Genomic DNA, 5,000 nt, shown 5'->3' on the forward strand with positions numbered 1-5,000 from the left:
AACCCTAGGTAAGGCATGTCAGAGCGAAAGACAGTAATTTCGAATGAGCCATGAAAGAGCGGTGCGGGGCCGGTCGGAGCGCACCCTTTTCTCGGTGGCTGGCGGGCGAGAGAGTGCTGCGTCGCCGGCATCGGCGTCGAAAGAAGCCGAGCCGAAAAAAGTTAAAGTACAAACGTGCAAGCATACTAACCTAACCCTAGGTAAGGCATGTCAGAGCGAAAGACAGTAATTTCGAATGAGCCAAGAAAGAGCGGTGCGGGGCCGGTCGGAGCGCACCCTTTTCTAGGTGGCTGGCGGGCGAGAGAGTGCTGCGTCGCCGGCATCGGCGTCGAAAGAAGCCGAGCCAAAAAAAGTTAAAGTACAAACGTGCAAGCATACTAACCTAACCCTAGGTAAGGCATGTCAGAGCGAAAGACAGTAAACTCGAATGAGCCATGAAAGAGCGGTGCGGGGCCGGTCGGAGCGCACCCTTTTCTCGGTGGCTGGCGGGCGAGAGAGTGCTGCGTCGCCGGCATCGGCGTCGAAAGAAGCCGAGCCGAAAAAAGTTAAAGTACAAACGTGCAAGCATACTAACCTAACCCTAGGTAAGGCATGTCAGAGCGAAAGACAGTAATTTCGAATGAGCCAAGAAAGAGCGGTGCGGGGCCGGTCGGAGCGCACCCTTTTCTAGGTGGCTGGCGGGCGAGAGAGTGCTGCGTCGCCGGCATCGGCGTCGAAAGAAGCCGAGCCAAAAAAAGTTAAAGTACAAACGTGCAAGCATACTAACCTAACCCTAGGTAAGGCATGTCAGAGCGAAAGACAGTAATTTCGAATGAGCCATGAAAGAGCGGTGCGGGGCCGGTCGGAGCGCACCCTTTTCTCGGTGGCTGGCGGGCGAGAGAGTGCTGCGTCGCCGGCATCGGCGTCGAAAGAAGCCGAGCCGAAAAAAGTTAAAGTACAAACGTGCAAGCATACTAACCTAACCCTAGGTAAGGCATGTCAGAGCGAAAGACAGTAATTTCGAATGAGCCAAGAAAGAGCGGTGCGGGGCCGGTCGGAGCGCACCCTTTTCTAGGTGGCTGGCGGGCGAGAGAGTGCTGCGTCGCCGGCATCGGCGTCGAAAGAAGCCGAGCCAAAAAAAGTTAAAGTACAAACGTGCAAGCATACTAACCTAACCCTAGGTAAGGCATGTCAGAGCGAAAGACAGTAATTTCGAATGAGCCAAGAAAGAGCGGTGCGGGGCCGGTCGGAGCGCACCCTTTTCTCGGTGGCTGGCGGGCGAGAGAGTGCTGCGTCGCCGGCATCGGCGTCGAAAGAAGCCGAGCCGAAAAAAGTTAAAGTACAAACGTGCAAGCATACTAACCTAACCCTAGGTAAGGCATGTCAGAGCGAAAGACAGTAATTTCGAATGAGCCATGAAAGAGCGGTGCGGGGCCGGTCGGAGCGCACCCTTTTCTCGGTGGCTGGCGGGCGAGAGAGTGCTGCGTCGCCGGCATCGGCGTCGAAAGAAGCCGAGCCGAAAAAAGTTAAAGTACAAACGTGCAAGCATACTAACCTAACCCTAGGTAAGGCATGTCAGAGCGAAAGACAGTAATTTCGAATGAGCCAAGAAAGAGCGGTGCGGGGCCGGTCGGAGCGCACCCTTTTCTCGGTGGCTGGCGGGCGAGAGAGTGCTGCGTCGCCGGCATCGGCGTCGAAAGAAGCCGAGCCGAAAAAAGTTAATGTACAAACGTGCAAGCATACTAACCTAACCCTAGGTAAGGCATGTCAGAGCGAAAGACAGTAAACTCGAATGAGCCATGAAAGAGCGGTGCGGGGCCGGTCGGAGCGCACCCTTTTCTCGGTGGCTGGCGGGCGAGAGAGTGCTGCGTCGCCGGCATCGGCGTCGAAAGAAGCCGAGCCGAAAAAAGTTAAAGTACAAACGTGCAAGCATACTAACCTAACCCTAGGTAAGGCATGTCAGAGCGAAAGACAGTAATTTCGAATGAGCCAAGAAAGAGCGGTGCGGGGCCGGTCGGAGCGCACCCTTTTCTAGGTGGCTGGCGGGCGAGAGAGTGCTGCGTCGCCGGCATCGGCGTCGAAAGAAGCCGAGCCAAAAAAAGTTAAAGTACAAACGTGCAAGCATACTAACCTAACCCTAGGTAAGGCATGTCAGAGCGAAAGACAGTAATTTCGAATGAGCCATGAAAGAGCGGTGCGGGGCCGGTCGGAGCGCACCCTTTTCTCGGTGGCTGGCGGGCGAGAGAGTGCTGCGTCGCCGGCATCGGCGTCGAAAGAAGCCGAGCCGAAAAAAGTTAAAGTACAAACGTGCAAGCATACTAACCTAACCCTAGGTAAGGCATGTCAGAGCGAAAGACAGTAATTTCGAATGAGCCAAGAAAGAGCGGTGCGGGGCCGGTCGGAGCGCACCCTTTTCTAGGTGGCTGGCGGGCGAGAGAGTGCTGCGTCGCCGGCATCGGCGTCGAAAGAAGCCGAGCCAAAAAAAGTTAAAGTACAAACGTGCAAGCATACTAACCTAACCCTAGGTAAGGCATGTCAGAGCGAAAGACAGTAATTTCGAATGAGCCAAGAAAGAGCGGTGCGGGGCCGGTCGGAGCGCACCCTTTTCTCGGTGGCTGGCGGGCGAGAGAGTGCTGCGTCGCCGGCATCGGCGTCGAAAGAAGCCGAGCCGAAAAAAGTTAAAGTACAAACGTGCAAGCATACTAACCTAACCCTAGGTAAGGCATGTCAGAGCGAAAGACAGTAATTTCGAATGAGCCAAGAAAGAGCGGTGCGGGGCCGGTCGGAGCGCACCCTTTTCTAGGTGGCTGGCGGGCGAGAGAGTGCTGCGTCGCCGGCATCGGCGTCGAAAGAAGCCGAGCCAAAAAAAGTTAAAGTACAAACGTGCAAGCATACTAACCTAACCCTAGGTAAGGCATGTCAGAGCGAAAGACAGTAAACTCGAATGAGCCATGAAAGAGCGGTGCGGGGCCGGTCGGAGCGCACCCTTTTCTCGGTGGCTGGCGGGCGAGAGAGTGCTGCGTCGCCGGCATCGGCGTCGAAAGAAGCCGAGCCGAAAAAAGTTAAAGTACAAACGTGCAAGCATACTAACCTAACCCTAGGTAAGGCATGTCAGAGCGAAAGACAGTAATTTCGAATGAGCCAAGAAAGAGCGGTGCGGGGCCGGTCGGAGCGCACCCTTTTCTAGGTGGCTGGCGGGCGAGAGAGTGCTGCGTCGCCGGCATCGGCGTCGAAAGAAGCCGAGCCAAAAAAAGTTAAAGTACAAACGTGCAAGCATACTAACCTAACCCTAGGTAAGGCATGTCAGAGCGAAAGACAGTAATTTCGAATGAGCCATGAAAGAGCGGTGCGGGGCCGGTCGGAGCGCACCCTTTTCTCGGTGGCTGGCGGGCGAGAGAGTGCTGCGTCGCCGGCATCGGCGTCGAAAGAAGCCGAGCCGAAAAAAGTTAATGTACAAACGTGCAAGCATACTAACCTAACCCTAGGTAAGGCATGTCAGAGCGAAAGACAGTAATTTCGAATGAGCCAAGAAAGAGCGGTGCGGGGCCGGTCGGAGCGCACCCTTTTCTCGGTGGCTGGCGGGCGAGAGAGTGCTGCGTCGCCGGCATCGGCGTCGAAAGAAGCCGAGCCGAAAAAAGTTAATGTACAAACGTGCAAGCATACTAACCTAACCCTAGGTAAGGCATGTCAGAGCGAAAGACAGTAAACTCGAATGAGCCATGAAAGAGCGGTGCGGGGCCGGTCGGAGCGCACCCTTTTCTCGGTGGCTGGCGGGCGAGAGAGTGCTGCGTCGCCGGCATCGGCGTCGAAAGAAGCCGAGCCGAAAAAAGTTAAAGTACAAACGTGCAAGCATACTAACCTAACCCTAGGTAAGGCATGTCAGAGCGAAAGACAGTAATTTCGAATGAGCCAAGAAAGAGCGGTGCGGGGCCGGTCGGAGCGCACCCTTTTCTAGGTGGCTGGCGGGCGAGAGAGTGCTGCGTCGCCGGCATCGGCGTCGAAAGAAGCCGAGCCAAAAAAAGTTAAAGTACAAACGTGCAAGCATACTAACCTAACCCTAGGTAAGGCATGTCAGAGCGAAAGACAGTAATTTCGAATGAGCCATGAAAGAGCGGTGCGGGGCCGGTCGGAGCGCACCCTTTTCTCGGTGGCTGGCGGGCGAGAGAGTGCTGCGTCGCCGGCATCGGCGTCGAAAGAAGCCGAGCCGAAAAAAGTTAATGTACAAACGTGCAAGCATACTAACCTAACCCTAGGTAAGGCATGTCAGAGCGAAAGACAGTAATTTCGAATGAGCCATGAAAGAGCGGTGCGGGGCCGGTCGGAGCGCACCCTTTTCTCGGTGGCTGGCGGGCGAGAGAGTGCTGCGTCGCCGGCATCGGCGTCGAAAGAAGCCGAGCCGAAAAAAGTTAAAGTACAAACGTGCAAGCATACTAACCTAACCCTAGGTAAGGCATGTCAGAGCGAAAGACAGTAATTTCGAATGAGCCAAGAAAGAGCGGTGCGGGGCCGGTCGGAGCGCACCCTTTTCTAGGTGGCTGGCGGGCGAGAGAGTGCTGCGTCGCCGGCATCGGCGTCGAAAGAAGCCGAGCCAAAAAAAGTTAAAGTACAAACGTGCAAGCATACTAACCTAACCCTAGGTAAGGCATGTCAGAGCGAAAGACAGTAATTTCGAATGAGCCATGAAAGAGCGGTGCGGGGCCGGTCGGAGCGCACCCTTTTCTCGGTGGCTGGCGGGCGAGAGAGTGCTGCGTCGCCGGCATCGGCGTCGAAAGAAGCCGAGCCGAAAAAAGTTAAAGTACAAACGTGCAAGCATACTAACCTAACCCTAGGTAAGGCATGTCAGAGCGAAAGACAGTAATTTCGAATGAGCCAAGAAAGAGCGGTGCGGGGCCGGTCGGAGCGCACCCTTTTCTCGGTGGCTGGCGGGCGAGAGAGTGCTGCGTCGCCGGCATCGGCGTCGAAAGAAGCCGAGCCGAAAAAAGTTAAAGTACAAACGCGATGCTAATGAGCGAGCCGTTGTC

Source organism: Styela clava, unplaced genomic scaffold (genome assembly GCF_964204865.1).
Source record: "Styela clava unplaced genomic scaffold, kaStyClav1.hap1.2 HAP1_SCAFFOLD_78, whole genome shotgun sequence".
In the NCBI taxonomy this organism is placed as follows: Eukaryota; Metazoa; Chordata; class Ascidiacea; order Stolidobranchia; family Styelidae; genus Styela; species Styela clava.